The sequence below is a fragment of the Strigops habroptila genome, chromosome 8, assembly GCF_004027225.2.
Source record: "Strigops habroptila isolate Jane chromosome 8, bStrHab1.2.pri, whole genome shotgun sequence".
NCBI classification, from domain to species: Eukaryota; Metazoa; Chordata; class Aves; order Psittaciformes; family Psittacidae; genus Strigops; species Strigops habroptila.
Window position 1 is genome coordinate 42618977 of NC_044284.2, and position 20509 is coordinate 42639485.

The 20509-nt window shown below is 51.0% G+C and overlaps 1 protein-coding gene across 1 annotated transcript in view; it reads right to left on the reverse strand.

The window, feature by feature from the left end:
- LMX1A (LIM homeobox transcription factor 1 alpha) overlaps nt 1–20509 on the reverse strand; it is a 42735-nt gene that overhangs the window by 21256 nt on the left and 970 nt on the right. The gene's annotated exons all lie outside the window — the stretch shown is intronic.

The following is a 20509-nucleotide window of genomic DNA, read 5'->3' on the forward strand; positions in this document are numbered from 1 at the left end:
GACAGTCTGCAAGGTTTCACCGGGAGAGCTGAAGAAGGACCAGCACTACATGCTGGCAATCCACAGGGCATCCTGTTGGGTGCCTTGTAAGAAAAACTAATATCCCAAGTAGAACCATTAATGCAACTTGACTTTATCTGGAGCCATTTTACCTCAGGAAGCCCCATTGCATGAACAACTTCCCTCCAAACAGCAGCTGCATGCCTGGTTCCCAGGTGGATTGGACACGCATGGGAAGGAAAGAGGTGGCAGAGAGCTGCTGCCTTCACCCCAGCCAGGCAAGGCAGGGGGACAGCAGTAACTACACAGAGCTAACAGTTGTGCTCACACTACTCAAGGACACCGCACACTCCTCAGTTGTACATATAGGTAACTCCTACTCCTCTGCAGAGACTCACACTGCTGTCTTTGCTCACTGCAAACCGAGTACTGACCAGCATGAAGTGCCAGATGCTCCTGCCCTCCAGCCACACGAAAGCTCCCCTGTGTCTCCTCCATCACACGAGCCCCTGGACTCTTGGTGAAAGCTGCACCATCACTGTCTTAATGGGACACAGGATGAGGCACGGACCCTGGACGTGGGACACCTTGGCGGTCCTAGTCCTGGTATCACTGCTAGTCTACACTTAATAATAAGATGGATAGAATTATTTTCTTGTAAGAAAATCCTATAATAACTCAAATTACCAAAATGGTGTAACCTCATTACCTTTCTTACAGGGATCCTAAAGGACCTGCACCTCCTGGCACAAACCAGGTGGCTGCAAAACCAGGCAGGATGCCTTGAGTTCATGGTGGGAGGATGGTAGGGCTGCAGCCTGTCTCACACTGCTCTGGGAGTCCCAAGCAAGACAGACATAACAGCATGAAACACCCCTTCAGCAGCAATCCTAACCTGGCAATTACAGTGGCAGGAGGGACTTTGCCCATCCCCATGGTGTACAGGGTGAACAGGAGAGCTAAGACAGGCTCGCCTGATATCTGCAGCTCTGCTTCACCAACAGTTCTTTCTGCCAAATAAAAAATAGCAGCCAGCAGGATTGCAAGGAAAGGGCTGGGCTCATTAAAAGCACCCTTCATCCTGGGAAACAACTGCTCCTTCGTCTCTCATCTGGAGCCCTACACCCCCAAACCCTGGTGCTCCACAGCTGGGCATCCCTATGAGTCTCCTCTCCCAGTGCCTGATGATTCAGGCGGACGAAGCAGGACCTGAGTCACTGACACTTATCCCCACCACCAGGAACATCACGGTGTCTCCTCCAAATGGCTCCTCCAAACCCCTGATGTCTGAGCGCTCCAGCCCTTCCCTGGACCATTTAGAGAGTTTAAAAGTGCAACAAATTCAAGGGAAACCCAAATTTCTAAGCTGCCAGGACCAGCGCTACAGGATGCAGGAGCTCTGGAGGCTTTGGGCTGTGCACTCGCCCAGCATTGGGAAGGGGCAGGAGTTTTATTGTCCAAAGGGGGATTAAAGCGATTCCTGATGCACGAGTATCTGGAGGCAGGCAGGGAGGAGGGGAGATGCTTTCCCTTGATTTGTGGCCTGTTCTCAGGCTGTCCTTGCTGCCAGGTCTTGGGCAATTTGATGACTTTTGTTGCAAACTGGAAGAACAGGAGACATGTGAAGGAGGAAATTTGCATTCCTCTCGCCTAAGAAATCCCTTCTCACTTTCCCCCAAATCGCACATACACCCAACCTCAGCCTCTCCGGGCTGGCTTGGACACCGGCTCCCCTCCCACACCCAGATGACCTACTCATCCAGAAATGGCCAGGGCCCACAGCTGGAGCGTTATCCTCTCCTCCTTTCCTTCCCTGCCCAAATCCTGCCTGCACACCCCTGCAGGGGGACTCTTCACCCTCTGCTGCTGAGTGGAGAGGTGGGAAATGCCAGATAAAAACAGTCTCTCCCAGCAGCAGCAGTGTGAAGGGGACCCCGAGCCCCAGAAACTCACCCCAGCCCCCCTCGGTGTCCTAAGCACCTCCATACATCTTCTTCCAAAGACATCCCTGGTGGCTTGCAAATGTTGGATGCTGTACTTCTTTGTCCCTATTTCCCAGAAAAGAATACACACTGGGTGCTCCCTGCCTATCAGACCAGTGGTTTGCCAACACCAGATAGGGATGTGACCCACTGGGCAGTGGTCGTGGACACAGCAATGGACACAGCACACCAGGCTTCCACGCCTTGGTTCCTACAGGATCTCCCCTCCCTCAGGTGCCTCTTCTATCCCTTGAAGTCCTCTGTGGGATGCAGAGGTGGGAAAGGACACACACAAAGCTGAAACACAGAGATAATATCACCTCAGGCCATGAGACCATGTACTTGCAGGCAGAAAAGACCAAAGCCTGCCCAAGAGCCTGAGCCTGCTTGAGTCTGCTGTGCAAGCCTGTGCGGAAGGTACGCATCAGGAGGAAAACCATCTGAGCATGAACAGAGTCCAAATCAAAGCAACACAGAGCCCCAGTTAGGGAACCAACTGGTGAGAGATTCTCCTTGCTTACTTCCACAGCATGTTACCACTGAAGGCTAATGATGTCACCAACCAACCTGCTGAACACCACCTGAGCTGACAACTCCCAGGGTGGTTAAAGCAAAGAGTGACCTGCCTGTCACCAGCATGGAAAGGTACCTCCTGAGAGGGAGAAAGCAGGGGACCACTGCAAACCAGCCTCTCCATTCTTGTGGCCACCACAAGCTACTTCCCACCTGTACTTACGTATAACCAGAAAGCACCTATAAGGCTTAGTAAAACTCACCTCCACAAGAAAATACGACCCCTGAGGCTCAGCTGTGCTGCTCTGGGGTGTATCTCACTGGTGAAAAGGTGAAGCTGAGACCTCACATGAAAACTGTGGGGAAAAACCCAGCAGCGCTGGGTTAAGCAAGTCCCTGCAATCTGGCTGTGGGGCGTCCGCCTGTGCAATCTTGGCTTTGTAACGGGTTTGCAGGTCCATTAAACAAAGTGAGACAGAAAATTGGACGCCAGCGCCTGCTCCGTGGAGCAAGGGCCACCCAGCTCCAAGCCCATCTCACTGGGGCCTCCTGAATTTCTTTTACCCCTTTCTAAAGAAGATTAAAGACAAACCCCAAGCTCAAACCTAGACCAAACACAACCTCACATGTGCTCAAGGGGAACAACCAGCACTGCAGTGGCAGGAATGAAGCACGGTCCTTGAATAGACCTTTCTGATTCCATTTCCACACCCAGCTGGATTTAGGGCTTCTCAGCTGGGGCGGGACCCTTCTGGGTAAGAGGAGAAAAGGCTTCAGGGTGGACCCTGCTGTCTCCTATTCCAGGAAGGCCAGAGCCCCTTTGAACTCCATCCTTCTGCTGGAGAGAGTGAAATCTAGAGATGGAAACACACCACCCAATGCTAATCTAGACTTACACCTTCCCTAGCGTCGGCCACTGTTGCGCTGAAAACATCACCAACCTGTGCATATGCCAGGCGGCCTCACGACAGACAGACAAGCCAGACGTGATCTGCTACACAAGCGTTAATGGGCAGCTGAATTTCAGCCACTAGATTTGATCTTTTAAGCACCAGCGCCTTGCCCCAGGCAGCCAGCAAGACTATTATTAGGGCTCAAGGCAGCTTGACTGCTGAACGCTTTCCCTGTAAGCACTGCCCCGTGAAAGGATGCGCAATTCCCATCACGGTACCCCTCATTGCATAGATATTGGATTTGGGAAATACTTTTTTGCTGCAGGCGAAACATTTTTTTTTTCCCCCATGCCTACCCTTTCAAATGAGAGATTTTTAACTCTGTCTGCTGAGCTCCCCAGCTCTTTGCAGCAGGCACCATCTAAACATCTGGGGAAAAGCCAACATGTGGGCAGATGATAAAACAGGTCTGTCACCAAAAGCCACCGGCATTCCAAATCTCACCCAACCCCATCCCTCCAGTGCAGGGGGAGCCTGAGGAAGAGCAAACCTGCAGACGTAGCAAGCAAATGAAAGGCGCTGCAGGAGCGGGGAGGCAACAAACAGCCCCACGCACCAGCATCTCCCTGTGAAATAGCTCAGTGGCCCTGTCCACAGGCTGGGGAGTTGGTGAGGAGGGGCTGGGACCCCCTAGAAACCTGCAAACAGCTCATGGCAAGAGCAGAGAGACAGATGCATACTTCAGGGCAGACTGTAAAAGCAAGATAGGACACCACCTCCCTTGCTATAGTAGCTAAAAGTCCTCCTGAAACAGCTCCCTGAGCAGAGGCATAGGACCACCTGAGAAACCCATGGCAAAGGCTGCAAGGTGCCCTGGTGCTGCTGTGGTGCGTGCTAGATGCAATGGGCATCCTCAACCCAGCACAAACAGCCCTGTCCTGGGCTGCTCCTCCAGGAACTGCTGCAGCTTTACAATGCACCTTTGGGTGTAACAAGACCCTGTTTTGCTCCCTAACACCACTTGTTATTGCAGCATGTAAAAAAAACCCTTTGATAATCTTGTTTACTGGATTGTAAACTCACTCATCAGTTGCAGGGATAAGGATGCGTGGGGGCCTTGCCTCACCACACTATGTTTCTAATGATCTCGAGATCCTCAATGGGGAATCATGCCCGGTTTCTGCAAACTATTATCTAATCTAATTCCCTCCATCCTGTTACTTAAGGATTTACAACTCACAATCTCCCCTGAAATGGTTTCTGGTAAATTCTTTGAAAGCTCTTCTGGTCCTCACATCATCGTCAGGGTCAGCCACGCATTAATGGCAAAGTATTTATGCATCAGGTAACTCATTACCTGGCAAGAGAGTTTGTCTATGCTTTTTAAATTCAGGAAGCAATTAATAGTTGCCACAAAAGCAACATGCTTCTCTTGGGTGAAGGCCATAAAGCCCTGAGTCACCAAGGGGAATTTGGATGCCTCCATCTCAGCAGACACCTTCCATGAGCATGGTGGTCGCAAGGTAAATCCTAATGCTGAATAACTGATGCTAGGAAATGTGTGAAAACTGATGCTGGAGAGCTGTGACTCCAGCTTCCTGACCCAGCTTGAGGTGGCCATTTCAAGGAACAGCACTGCCAACATCAAGAAGTCAAACATCAGCATCGTCCAGCTTTCCCTAGAGCCAGAGAGCTAGAAGTGCTCCCTACTGAAAAGTAGGGAGTACTTCATTAAATCCCTTGGTTCTGGGACCTGCAGCTTTAAAAGCCAAAAAGCTACAGATATTGCTGTGGACGAAGCCAGGCTCCCAGCAGAATCTGTAGATCTCACAAAGTATCTTGTAGAAAGGTGGAAAACCCCAGTCCCTGAAGCCCAGCATCCTCCACTTTTACCAGAAACACTGGTCCTGAGAGCTCAGCATCCTCTGCTCACACCAAAAACCCAATCCCTAGAGCCCAGCATTCTCCATTCACACAAAAAAACCCCAATCCCTAAAGTCCAGCATCCTTGGCTAACATCAAACAACTGCAGCACCTGGAAAGTAGAGGCAGAAGCATCCACCCCTTACAGTGTTTCCTCCTTCCCGACCAGCACAGACCTCTCAGGGAAAGAGGATCCACTCATTGCCTCCCACTAAAAACATCAGCCAGCTGCAGAGCTCCCCAGGTTTTAGGAGACAAGCTCCCTTTCCATGCTGGCCCCCTTGAAGCCATCAGAAAGGAATGATTTCCAGGCTTACCCCTCTGCGCTAGACTTCAACCAGCTGCAGACAGGCCCATGCATATCCTCTTCCTGATCCTTCATGCACAATCCCTAGACAGTCCCTGGCTTTTATTATTTTCTGGCAGGAAAGAGCACCACGTTAACCCCTATGCACAGGCTGCAGCCTGAGCATCTCTCAGCACATCCCAGCTTGGGTCCAAATTATAAATGAAATGTTCATGTAACAAGAGAACTGGTGAAGGCCAATTGCCCATTAATATTTTAAATCCCTGCTAATTCTTATTTAACGACCTGTCCAAAAAGTCCTTTCTAATTGCTTCATACAGTGATGGCCCTAAAATATTTATTGATAAAGACCATGGGAGACTCTTCCTGTGAGGGGCTGGAAGTCAAGGGACAGAGCAGGCAGCATCATCACTGTGCTGGTTGTCCATCAAGACAAGGACCCTGCACTCCTCACCTCTGCCAGCAAACCCTTCTCTGCACAGCAGTTCCCCTGGCTTCAAGAACACAAAATGAAGTCCTAAGTGGAAGGTATTTTAAGGCACTGAGAATGAGGGAATAATGTCTGTATGTATGCTGAAAGGTCCTGCCCTTAGCATGATGCTGTAAAACTCTCAGGGGATGGAGCCACACCTGATGCACTGGCTCTGGCTAAGGGACAGAGGATTCCAGATGTGAAGACAGTACGATGGCAGCACACAAGAAACCCTCACAGGGCTGCAGGACAGATGCAGGCAGGATTCGCATCCCAGAGCCACGTTGATCCCAGGAGCACCCCCCGCAAGGGGAGATCCCAAGATGCGGGCTGCAGCCTCACCGGCCAGGAGCAAAACAGCCTCCATCTCCAAGCCTAAACTCCCAAAGGGCTTGAGGCTTTACCCCAGGACGGAGCAGAGCCCTGCGAGACGGCTCACAGGCCAGGCGAGGCTGCAGCCGGGAGCTGCCCCTCAGTCCCCAAGCTCAGTGCTGACCTTGAAATGCTGGGCGGGCGGCTGCCATCACTGGCATCATATGATCCGTTACAAAACACAAGGGGCTCTACTTAGAGGTTACACACTGCAGGACAAATTTAACACCCGAGAGTGTTCCCGATCCCACTGGAAGAATTCCTGGCAGGGGCTCAGAAATCGCCCACTACTGTAAGTGGCCAAGTGCCATCACATCGGTTCAGCTCCAGACACATGCAGACCTTGTTCCCTATTTCTGATGGGATAGATGCTCCAGCTGATGGATGACACCACACAAGATGATGAATCCCCCAGTGGCAGGTGGGCCTTGAAGCAGAGAGTAAAAGGAATCTGGAAAAGATGCTGTTCCCAAAAGCCTTCACTTGTTTGAGAAAGGTACTTAAGGACTGCGATGAAAAGTTGCATTGAAGGCACCCTGACTATAAAGCTAGGAAGTCCATTAAGAGATCCTTGGGGGAATGATGCTCTGGGGGACATCAGAACAACAAGCAGATGGAATGAAGGCATCCTCAAAGGATACCCAGTCCAGAGTCCAGCGTCCAGGGACTTCCCAATCCTGCCATGAGAAAGAAAGGCTCAACAGCAGGAGAAATTGTCCCTGCTGCCATCCTACCAGCTGTATACAAACTCTTTCAGAACCATGCTGACTTTTTTCAGAGGTGGAGCGGTCAGATGCTGCTCTGAAGCAAAGCCAGGAAAGGCACAGGGCAGGCAGGGTGGGAGAGGCTCTCCCAGCAGCAGATCTGGTCCCAGCTCAGCAGTGAGCCAGACCCTGCCGCTCCCTCATCCTCCTCCTCCTCTCCTTCCCTTTCCTTTCGACCAGCCCCAGCCCCGCGTTCCTGGAGCGGCAAGAGTCAGCTCTGCCGATGCTGCTGAGGGGCCCTGAGCCAGCTCTGGCTATAACCTCAGAATGAAAACATTGTCTCAAAACACAGCAACAGGAAAAACAGACAGGCGGACACGTGTGCACACATGAGGACTCCTATAATCAGGACAGCTCCCACATCACTGGCAAGGTTTGCGATAATGGGCAATTTGGAGTACCTGTTTTGACCTGCAGGCTCTGATTTCAGGGAAGGGCGATGCTGTGCTTGGTTACAGTGGGCTCACAGTGAGCAGGATGGACAGCGCTTCCTTCCAGCCCCTGTGAACACAAACCTGGGACCTGCTGCTCCTGGTCTAGTTTGACTTCCAGGCTATGCCAAGAGCCTGGCACTGTCCTGGGCACAGTGCTTACAGGAGGAAAGGAGAATTGCTGTGACAGGCAGGTGGGGATGCTCAGAGCAGGACCGGGTTGGGCTGTGGGTGCCCCCAGCACCTGCTGCTAAGAAAAAAATTGGGTTGGGAGTGCCAGCATTGAGGTGATGGAGCTGGGTCAGACCAGTGACAAGACGACAGAAAACGTCGTCAGGCCAGTGGCTATTTTTATCTGCAAGGACCAACACTTAATACTCTCCTATCTCCCACAAAATGTCACTTGAGCTCCAGCAGAAAGTTTATACCGCTCATAGACAAGGGCTGAAACCTGAGCATGTAATCCCTGCTCCAGTCAAAAGTTTTAGTGGGATTCACAGTGTCTGGACAGGGGAAGATGAGAAAAAAAAAACACCCTTTCCCCTGAGAAATGATGGCTGGGGCAGAGGAGAAACAGGACGTGCAGGTCCCCTCCTGGCACCATGTCTCTCTTCAGGGTCAGCTGCCACATCTTCAGGGCAAAGGGGACTTTGTAAGCCCTACAGCTACGTTGTGGCCTTCTAGCTCAACCAGACTTTAGCTACCCTAAGAGGGTCTTCAGAAGAAAGTAGAAGGCAGAGCCCGCAGAGGGGTTTTACATCAGGTCAGGGTATGATACTCCATTGAGGTATCACTGCCACCCCTCTTGACAATTCCCCCCTCTCCACTGAGCATCTCTAATTACTTCAAACACCATTTCCCCGCCGCCCTTCCCACCCCCTTCCCTCTCATTGCAAAGCCCAGACTGAGACATGCCTGGGGTGTGAAGAACGGAAGCTTCCCTCACTTAATAAAGCCAAGGTAGAGCAATGCCATTATTAACAGCAACCTGCCCCTCCCTACTGATGGTGGGAATATTGCACTGGTAATCCCAGAGGAGCACCCCAGCGCTGCCCCGACAGTGGATGCAATAACGTGGCCCTTCTGGGACTTGGCGCTGCCCTTTTATATTGCAGTGAGTGTAAATGCCAAGGGGGTCCTTTCCCAGATCCTCCTTTACATTGCAAGCAGGATTCAGTATCACGGATGGATGGATACCCCCTCTCTGATCAGGCACAGGATAGCTGGGATTTAGGACAGTATCCTTTGGAGGGGGCCAAAAAGCAGTGATTAAAGAGCTCCACGCTGGGAAACGATGCGACGTGGAGATGTTCAGTGTGATCAGAAAATTAGGACACCACGTTAAGGGCTTACATAGAAACTTATAGGAGGTGAACTTTGCTAGCGGTAAAAGGCATGAGCTCACATGTGCCTCAGAGCTGTCCTCAGCCACTCCCGGGTGGCTTTTTTCCCCATTATGCTGCCTTTCATAAAAGACTGGCCAAAGCGGTCAGGATGGAGGAGTGGGCAAGGAGAGCACCCAGAGGACGACTGGGCCAGCCCCTCTGGGTTCTGCAGCCCCCAGGAATGGTGGTATGATGCTGATGAAAGGGGCATGGCCATGGTTTCCCAGCAGGACGTGCAGCACTCAGCACAAACAAATAACGGGCACTCATGGGGAAAACCAGCTCTCCTAGCCCCAGAAATATTCTCTTACAGCAAGGAGTGGGGTAAAAACCCCGGGGAATATACTGCAGAGGCAAAACTCGTATTCCTGAGATGGCCAAAAAGTGATCACATCTATCTCCCATTTCTAAAATCCATTTCTGAAGCATCACTGGCCAAGAAACTTCAGTTTGATTGAACATGGTTAAAGCAAATACATGCAAAAAAATCATGGAATCTTATAGCTGACACTTAAATGGTCTCCACAAACATCTTGCATATTTTCAAGGACACTAAGGAAATTCACATTTTTTACCCCCAGTTTGTGGACTTAAAAAAAAATAACCCAAGGGAAAAAGTTATTTAGAACTACCTAGGAAACACAAAGCATAAAAAGCCTGTAATTATTTCTCTGCCAAGGGCTTGTCAGTTTGAAAATCCCCGCTCTTGAACAACTAATCCTTATGGGAAAAAAAAATGCAGCTTCGGCAAGATGCATCATCAGTTGACTTTTGCTGCACTTTTCCAGCACAAAGGCACTAACGTCGAAGGCATAGATTTGAGTTTTGTTCCATTAGCAACTTGCACCTACAATGTGCCCGATGAACTTCCCCAGCTGACCATGGAGACCTGCAAAGCATTGTCCCAAAGTGAGACCAGCAGCTGCTCTGCATGAGAACAGTGCTCTGCAGGCATCAGGCCAGGGAGGGAAGGACAAGGCGGATCTTTGGAGGCAGAAGTGCCTGAAACAGGCCAGTTCAAGGTGGGGGTATATTTACTTTAAAAGCCAAAGATTCAGGGAGTTCCTGAGACTTTTGTTGTGCAGTTGGAAATAGATAAAGACATTATTGGCATGGAAATTTCACTTCCTCTGGAGAATGTGGATGGGCCATCTCAGCAGAGCAGGGTGGATTTGGGCTCTCTGGTTTAGCAGCCAGGTTCATCACTGCATGTTACACCACCTGGATAAAGATGGGTGGCATTAGTGTCTCTGAACCTGGTTGGCCATGAAGAAATGGTCCCATGAAGCTAGCTGTGTCCCCATAGGTACCCCAGCATCAAAGTATTGATCATGTTTCTTCCATCCTCACTCCAATCATAAAGAGCTAGTTTTGCCATGAGGCGAGAGGAAAAAGGTGAAGCGCTGGGAGCAGGCAGGAGCCCAGCACATTTGGCCAGAGGTCATTCCCACTGCAAATACTTACCATGAAACTAAAAATGGGATCTGGTGGTGGTTCACTAAGCAGCACATCCGGAGAAAGAGCGCTTCTCTCCCAGCCCCGCATGGGCTCAGGGTCCTGGCTCCACAGCTCAGCCAGGCAAAAAAGGTGCAAAGGTTGTTTTGGTGCTGTGGAGGAAACTCCTGTAAAGATGATGCCATGAGCAGAGACCCTTTGGTTTTTGCTAGAACCCAGAAAGAGACTGCCAGCACGGGCACACCAGCAATCCTCCCCAGCCTGGCGTGCCTCTAGCAGGCTCTGTGAGAAGCGTGTTACACCAGACAGAGTGGGTGAACCACCCAGCAACTTCTGCACCTTGGCACCTATCCATCAGTGCTGCCCAGGTTTGGAGTTGCAGAGCAGAAGGCATCATTACACACACGTCTTGCACAGCAGTGACCAGAAAATCTCATCCCTGCCATGGGCAGCTTTCATCCTGCAAAGATAAGCACCTCACTTGGACCTACTTTCCCCATGCAGGACCCTTCACCCATCTCTGATGTCTTCTCCCATTAGTTTCCCCTAACACATCTTCATAACAGCACCTCCCATCAACTTGAGTTTTGATGTCCTCAAGGTAATGCATGCAGGAAGCCTCTCTTACTTTCTGGTTAACTCTCCTTTCTAGGGCCAGAGCTGAAACAAGCTCGGACTCAAGAGCCCAACCTACAAGACTTTAAGCTTCATTAAACTTTTAAGCCAGTCCACTGAGGTTGCTCTTTCAGCCTTTCACAATTACGGATGCAGAAGGAAGGAGCAACATTCACCTGAGCAGGCATCAAGAAGATTCAAACACTTAATGGCTTTCCTAACCAAGCTCCCATGTCCACATAACTGTTTAAAAGGATCTGCTCGATACCACTCCAGTGCTCTGCCCGGCAGCAGAGAGGCTGAGATATACATAATTCAGTATTTCAGTTCCCCATCACCAACCCAGCTGGCCACCCATTTGGCACAAGCCCGACTCAAGACACATGAGCCTGAGCCATCCCACCACACCAGAGACCACAGGCACCCAAGCCAAGGGGATGATTGGATTCATAGACACTGTTCTGCTGAGCAAGGGGCTCTCTGCTCTCCCTGTATCCAAGACCTGAAGTTCAGCGTCTCCATCAAGTAATTCAGACCTTGGCTTGCTTCAACCACATGCTCAGAGGAACCTCTTCCTCCCCTTCAACCCTTGCAGGAGCCTACAGAAAGTGGTCTGCAAGTGGAGAGGAGACTGTCGCCCCATCCTCAACACGCAGCACGGGGCTGGCATCCTGCACACCCAAAGCACACACAGCACAGCTGCCATTCCCTCCTCTCCTGTTGCCTGGATGGTCCTCTCTACGACCAGAAATGGAAAAGATGCCCCAGAAGGGTGTTGTAGGGCAGTCCCAATCTGGGCTTGACACAGAAGTCACTGGGCAAGAGTTTTAGGACTGTGTCTTGACCAATGTCCATCTCCACTATCAGCACCCGTGAATTTAGTCATCCAACAGCATCAAAACCACCCCTGTGGAGGCACGTGTGAACATGCGCCATTTCCCAAGTTGCTTTTCCATCTTCCCGTTTAGAAACATTACTGCAAAGGTTAGCAACATTTTGCATAGCTAAGATGCTGTTTTCCAGGAATAAAGACTTAACAGAGCTGGCAAGTGCCAAGCAGAAATTTTGACAACGAAAGCATTCCTATGTTTTTACAATAGCTGAGGTTGGAGGGAAGAAATGACAACACTGACTCTTTCAAATTAAAAAAAATAAAAATAAAAAATGCTGCAGCTGAGAACTGCCTTCATGTCCCCTAACCTATTTCTCTCCCCTTTCCAAATTTTTACTGCCAAATTCTTCCCTGAGCTTTCAACAGCAAAGAGAAAATTCCCGCCTCCCTCTTCCTGCTCAGCTACCTTGGCCAATGCTACACAGTGAAAAATGAACTTCTAATGGGCTCACTGGCCCCAGGCAGGGAAGAAGGAGCCCTCAGCACACACAGGTTCCAGGTTCATCCAAGGTGCTCTGCAGCACAAGACTAGAGGAGAAGATGCACATCACAAAGAAATTAATTGCATCCAAATGGTGGATCCTCCAGGAATCACCCTTACCTCTTGTTATGGTTTTAAGACCTCACTTTACTCCCTTGCAGGGACCTTGCTCAGAGGGATTTCAGGGCTGATGGTGGTTATCATTCCAGAGGAACAGACATACCAGGGAGGGAGATTTTGTGTGGTGGTGGCAGGGGTGGAGGACAATAGGCCGAGGTGTGAGGGTCACATAAAAAGGGATTTGTTCCGCTGTCAAGGACAGAAAGCTCTCCTTAAAAGCGGTGTTAGGAAATGAAGCCCACAAGGGAAGGAGAGGGACACTGAGTGGCAAGAGACAATGTATGGACAATGGCGAGAGAGGGACAGCTGGGGAGGATCAATGCTGAGCTCTAATGGGCTTGCAAAGCATGAGTACTGGCTGAGGAAGCCTCCTCCAGCATGCTCTGCCCTTCGAGGCATTTGCCCCCAGGAGGAGCAGGATGCCTCTGTGCAGGGCAAACCTTTCATCTGGAGCCATGGAGCCCCAGCGACCCTCGGACGAGCATCTCTGCCTGTCAGGATGTGCTGTGACACAGAGGAGAGCAGTTCTCCTTCTGATTCGTGCCTTCTCCTATCAATTCATGCCTTAATCCTACTGATTCATGCCTGGGAGAAACTGCAACACAAGCTCTTGATTGCCTTTGGTCAAAGGTAGTCCAGGGTGGAAAACAGACAGGCATGACGTAAAAATAAGGCAAATCTGGAGAGAGACTGAGAATTCATGCCCCGCATGCAAACTTGCCCAGCAAGACATTATGATGATGAACAAAGCCTTTTTTAGCCAGATACATATTTCCAGCTCCATTTCATGGGTGAAGGAGCCACATCTCAGCCAGGCACCAATACAGGAGACTTGAACCCAAAACAGGATCGTATTCATGGGCATGGGAAACGTTCTACTGAAAACAGGTAGGTGAATGCAAGCACACAATGCAATATAAGAAAATAAATTGTTTGCATTGAACACAACATGATTTCACTCCTGTACTGAGAAACACACATGCCACCCTCCTGAAAACTCAAACCTTTGTGGGAAGAAAACATCATTTTCAGATAGCCAGTCTACAAAATGCAGAGCACCTGCAGGATCCCTGACATGATGAAGAAATTGGTCTTTTGTTATTAAGATCCCAGAAAAATGTACAAGCAAGAAGACAGAGCCGTCTGATAGAGAAAGGCTATCAGATAGACAGGCTCAGGCTGCTCCAGGCCTTTTGCAAAAGCTTCAGGATCTGGCTGTCCGTAAATATTTGGGATAGGAAGCCAGGGATTACAGACCCCCTCTCCTGGGCAACCAAGGTTTGATGATCTTAAAAATAATCAAACAGAGCAGCAATGAGATGCCTGCTGGTTTCACAGAGACACACAGACAACCGGGGTGCATCCACTGCCCCTGAGGGCCACCAGGAGAAGATACCTGGGGACTAGCTGACTTCCTTCTGCCCAGACAGGATTCCTTCCAGGTTACAAATATTAAGGAACAAAATGGAAGTTACAGGCTAGTGTAACTGCAGCTATAGGCTTTCACACACATCTGCACGGTGTCTGCCATGTCAGGGAGCACTGTAAATCCCCCCACACCTCTCTCTTCCAAAATAGTCTACAGATACACAGAAATTCAAATTTCTCATGAAAACACATTTATAAAAAAAAATGAAAAATACTTGGGGCCAACCAAATATTTTTTCCCTGCTTTAGAGCTACTCTTTATTCCTATTACAGGGGAGATGTTTTATTAAATCGCAGGCAGAGGCACAGTCCCTCAGCCCAGGCCCCTGTCCCCAGTTTCCCACTTTATGTTTGCATCTGCAGAGGCCATGAGCCAGAGACAAAACGGAGTATAAAGGGACATAGAGCATCTTGAAAAGAAAAATACCCAGGACACCACTCTCTTTTCCACCTCCTTCCGCCTTGGCCACGGCCTCCTCTTCCTCAGACATCCTCCAGCACTGGGGCACACTGAGTAGTCCCCTTGGCTGAACACCACAGGGTTCAGCAAAAGTCGGGAACCACGAATCCAGATCCAAATCAGATTCAAACCATTGGGTTTTCTCCTTCCTCAGACAGAAGCACCCTTGCAAGCAGAAGAGGAGACCAACCCTCACTCCCCCAAAGTGCCTTTTCTCCCCCTTCAAGGCAGAGGGTGCTTCCAGGTCCTCCTGGCTACACCATGGGGCAAATGCACAGGATCAGAGTCAGAAACTGCTGTGGGTTTGGGTATGTTGAGACAACCCCAGGGACAGGGACAGACAGAGGAGCTCAGCCTCCTGCAGCACATGTGGCCACTGGCAAATCCTGCCCACATGCTGGCCAGCCTCTGGCACGGCCAACACCCAAGACCACGATCCTCTCCGAAAACAGCTGGGGTTGACCACAGCATCAAGTTTAGACCCTGCCAGAAAGCTCCCCAAGGAAGGACTGAGCAAGAAACCCAACTGTGGGCTCTCTCAAATCCACGGCTCAGCAAATCCCTCCCTGTGCCTGGTGGCTGCAAGCAGGTGAAGAACCAGCGAGGCAAGAGCTGGTGAGCTGGGACAGGAGAGGACCCCAGCTGTCTCTCCAGCTGGTGGAGACAAAATTTCACCAAACCGAAACAAACCCCCCTTTCTTCCCCCAGCCAATTTCTTTTCGGTGTCTTCACTGGGTTTGCAAAGATCTGAAGCAGTTCCTCCTGACCCAAGCACCCTGGCGGGGGCTGATCAGAGGGAACCGTGCCACAGGAGGAGAAAGAAAGAAAGAAAAAGGGAAAACCAGTCATGGCAGAAAACACGGACAGTCCCAAGGATGCTCAGGTCTCAGCCCTGCTGGCACCAACCCACAGCCTCCAGGGTACCACTGCCAATGAGCAGGAGAAAGGGTGACCCCAAAGCTCCCCCTGTCCCTGCCACAAAGAAACATATGATGAGTATATTCAGCTGCCTCGGTCCCAAGCTGCGAAACATCGCTCCCTTCCAGGCCTTTCTATGAAACATTAATTGTAAGACACAAATCTAATTAAGGGCAGAGTGAAGAGGCAAGATGCCAAATCTGTCCTCTGCTCCCTTTGGAAAAGGGAAGCCCCAAGAGTGAGAGGACAGGGGGTGGCAGAGATGGAGGCAAGGTGTATTTTGCTCACCTGGCATTTCCAGTGCAGAGCCCGCAGCAGCCTCCACAGCACACCTCTCACTGCTGCATCCCGCTACTTCCCCACTTCCCTCCCTCTCCCACCGGTGCAACAAGGCAACCTAATAACAAAAAACAAAGGACCAGCACTTGGTCCCAGCCTGGCAGCACCCACCACTATAACTCTGCTACGGATGAGGCCAGATTCGACTGCCCCAGAGCCACACTCATCCCAGGCACAAGAAGTCAGCATGTTTCCTGTGGGAGCTGTGGGAAAGAGGGTGAGGATAGAGAGGCATTTGCTACAGGAGACAAGATGCTGGGTGGGGATGGAGAGCAGGCAAGAAGGATGCGAAGCTCTAGAAATAAAAATTGAGGAACGGGGAAAGAGAGACCATCATGTCGGAGACCTTCCACATGCTCTGCTACCCCACCCAGGCCAGCCTGACAGCCTCCAGTGCATGGCCAGCTGGAGAACCCCAAGTTAGCACCGTACTCTTCGCAGGATGCCCTATAAGAAGGAAAAAGGACCTCTGGAAGGCATTTTCTACTGTAGCTGGGCTGACCCATGGCTCTCTGGAAGGACTGTTCTCTCTTATCAGATGCAAGAAGAGCAAAAGGTCCCATTTCTCCAGGCAAGAGAAGGCAAAGGACTGCAAATTACCAGCACAAACCACACAGACCACAGAGAGTGGTGAGACCAGGCTGCTCTAGAGCATTCAGCATCAGCATCACCTTATTCATTCTATCCATTTGGGATTACCTCCTTTGCAACTCTTCCAGGCCAGGGAAGCTGTGCTACAGTTTGCAGCTAATTGCACAATTACATTCATTGCCCACGTTAAGCAAGATAAACAGCCGCCGTGCTTCAGTCCTCTTCTCTCTCTATCCTCTATGACAGCAGCTGCCAGACGAGCCTCCAGCCCATGAGAGGAGGCTGCGCTGTGCTGCCCCGCACCGGCAGATCCCACCTTCCCCCTGCGTAGAGCCCGCCGTGGTCTACCAGGACCATGCTCAACCCCTGTACAAAAATGCAGGGTGTTATTTTAAAACCCAGCACTGATGGGTTTCTCAAACACATTTTCTTTTGCGCATGTTCAAAGGTTGGAAGGACTTTTTTCCCACCCCGCCCCCCCTTAACACCCGGATGTGCCTCCTCATTTTAATTCACAGAGGCAGAGGTGGAGGCACCCATGCGACCCCATGACTCCAGGAGCAGGGGATTTCGGAACCAAGCAGAGGGAGCTTTGCGACGTCGGAACAGAAGCTGGCAACAGCACAGAGCCATCAAGCCGTGCGAAGACAGGACGAGCATCACACAACTGCCTCCCTCGGCCGGGGAGCCCGGCACGGTGGAGGCGGCTTGGGGGCTGTGGCTGCCCCTCCGCTGCCGGCGCCCACATGCCAGGCCTGCTCCAAGATGTGCTGGCCATCTGCTCCTGCCAGCCGGGGCTGGGGCCGGGGCTCTGCGCCGTGGCTGGGGACGTGCCAAGCCGTCCCGCCGTCGCCACGCTCCCCAGCTGCGCCCCCCGTCACGACCGCACCACTGTCAGTGCTCCCAGCCCCCAGAACCAGCCGGCAGGGCTTCTGCATGCCACTGGCATCACCCACGATGGGGCGTTGGGATGGGGATGTCCCAGCAGCTCCAAGGCCTCCCCACAGCTCAGGCTCTACTTGGCCCATGCAAACCCAGTATGAAACACCTCTGGGCTATGAGGCTCAGCCGTTCCCATCTTCATGTGGATTTTAAGTCTCTGGGGCAGCCTCACTCTTCCCATTACTTCCAGCACCCCTTCCCATTTATGGCCAAGTTTGATGTTGCCCCCCTAAAAAATCTGCCACCACAAAAGCCCATCCCCCTGGTCACCAACACAGGGGCCCCACAGCTGGGGAACATCCCCCGAGCTGCTCTGCAGTCAGGGAGCTGGCCAGGGCGAAGCCTGAACCTTGTCATAGTTGAGACTTATCAGGTTTGGACAAGCGCCGGGGGCTGCCGCGAGATTCAGGATGTTCTGTAACCGATGTCCTCTGCCCCAAATAGATGCTGTCCCAGGGGCATGGGCTCCAGCAGTCTCTCCCCAGGAGCCCTCCCTGCCAGAGTCGGGGAAACTGGTCCAAGAGCGACCCCCGGCCCCCTGAGTCTGTGGTCGGCATCACTATCCAAACTGCTCATAGGTCCTGAGCTGTGGCCCTGGGCACCCCAAAGAGATGCCGAGACCTAGCCCAGCATCCTTTGTCTTTAATCCATCCCTCTCCGAGTCCTCTCCCAAGGTCTTCCTCCTCATGAAAGACAAAGAAATGTAAAACATGCTTTAATAAATGATTCTTCAATTTCTAGAGTCCAGCAAGTCAGACGCTCGCTTAATACTGCCTGTAACACTTTCCATGGCTGCATTTATAACTAAAGGCATAACTCTGCCGTCTCACGCTCTGACATTAACCCCCTGCAGCCTTCTTATAAACGGAGCTCAGAAAGCAAAGAGGCCTGTCAGAAAATACTGCACCTACCCACCTCTAATAAAACATCGCAACAACCACCACCTGGAAGAGAAATCCCTTCTTTCAATTAAAAACAAAACAAAACCAACTAAACAAACAAAAATCCCCACAAAATCAATCAAACAATCAAAACCAAAAAACCCACCAGCACCACAGCATGGGCAAGTAGGATCCCGACTGCTTTCCTGATACTCCCAGCACTGGTGTTTCACGCACAGACATCCCAGCCCTCCCACCCAACAAGCCAACAGAGAGGCCCCGGGGAGGATCGGCCACTTTATGCCATCGCACTGCACAAGGAGTGTCAGTCACTCGCGATAATTAACCAGCTATTGGCTTGAGATAATTAGCTCAATCCAAGAGCAGTGGCTCTTCCCCTGCCCCTTTCACACAGAAAAAGCCCCATTATCAGCATCAGCAACCGGGCAGACGCAGGCACAGTGTTCCTGCACCCAGGTAAAACATGGGGACAGGCAGGTTGGGCAAAGAAAGAGGGGGTTTTATTAAATACAGAGTCATACGTAAAGCTCAGCAGAGCCCAAAGGGAACAGCTCTTTGGGACTTTGTTCCGCATCCTTGCCATCCCCAGGTGAGGAGTCGCAGCACCGGCACATCGGAGAGCCCCATGCCAAAAAGGGAGCAGGGTCACGGACCTACAGCCCCATGCCAAAAAAAAATAAAAAAAAATTCAAGGGGACCACGATGTGATAGCAAGGGGCAGGCGGGTGCAGGAGGGGAAGAGACCAGCAGCAGCTCAGGGATAAAACCATCACACCTCTGGGAAACTGCCGGCTGCAGAACCCACTCCTGGCTCCAGCAAGTCACCAAACCAAACACAGCTGGGAAATAACCAGGATAAACGATGCCACCACCAGATCCTAGGAAATATTTGTGGCATTTTTCTTTTTCGCAATCATACTTGTCCATCCCAACAGCAAGATGGGCCCAACAAGAAGCCAACTGCGGCACCGATTTCTTTCCCAGCCAAGAGACATAGGAGAAGGGTTTCACGTTGGAGCCGGCTTCCAGAGCTCAGAAGCTGCAGTCAAACACGCAGAGTAAAACCCACATGCGCTGCAAGCTGGAAAGGCATTTCTGTGGTAATATTCACCCCCATTTCCCCTTAATGCTCCAAATGGAGGCACTGGTAAAGCAAAAAATGTGAATTAAATTGTGTTGGAAAGGTATGGGAATGGGTAGCCAAATTTTTACGAACAAACAAGCAGTGCACCCAATCTCGACAAATTTTTGCCTAAAAAAAAAAGCCCATAACGCAGCACTCTCCCTCCCACTCTCACGGCAGCTAATTCTTCCGCTCTTTCGTAAACATTTGAAAACAAGGTCACGCGCACAAATTCTGCTTTCAATTTGCCTTGTATCCATAGTGATTAAACTCAGACCCACAATATGGGACTTAAAGGAAAAAAAAACAACTTTAAAAAGGCCTGGAGCAGGGCTAGCCCCCGGCACGCTCACCAGCCCACCGAAGGCCAGGGATGAGAGCATTGCCAACCACTGTTTTCTCATGTAACAGCGACCTGGGAATGGAACCGTGGGGCTCCAGCAGCCGTGCTATCGCCATAGTGAGGGATCCGGCCCCACAGCTAAACCCTCCTCAAGAAACAACCAGCCCGGAGGCAACACAAATTTAACGGCTTCGAAACCCAGCCAGGGAGTGGGGTCCGGCAGGGGCAGCGAGAGTGGCATCGTCAGGAAGAAAATGAAAACAGCTGCAGCAGAGGAAGGACTCAACAGCCCTCTCCCCATTCCCCTGGAAAGGCTTTTCTTTAAATATAAAAAGAAAAATAGTTTTCTCATTGTCTTCCCCCTTCCAGCCCCACACTTGCCAAAGGAGAAGCATCAGGACTGGAAGTTTTAACCACCTACGTCTAGATTTCCTGCTCATCACAGCCCCAGACGCAGGCAAAGCCTTCGGTGTGTGACAGCAAAAAATCCAAATTCAGTGGGGCCTTCCCTGGTCTCTGTCAAGTGCCTCAGTTTCCCCATCTGACCAGGCAGAGCAATAGCATTGCCCTGCCTGTGGGGCTATTTTCCTAATAATATAAAATATTTTCCTAATTCCATCCAGAACTACATCAGGGAGGATATAATGCTCTTCCTGAAGATGCTTGGTTGGAAAATAAAGCCAGAGGAGATGAGGAAAATGCTTGTCCACATCCCTCCACAGCCTTGGGGTTACTGGGGGTCTCGGGTTCTGGACAATAGGCTCCTAAATGCCCAGGGCCCAAGCCAAGCAGAAGGAAACACTGACAAAAAGGGGAGAACTGGAGTGCGACAAGGCTGCAGGGGAGAAGCACAACTCA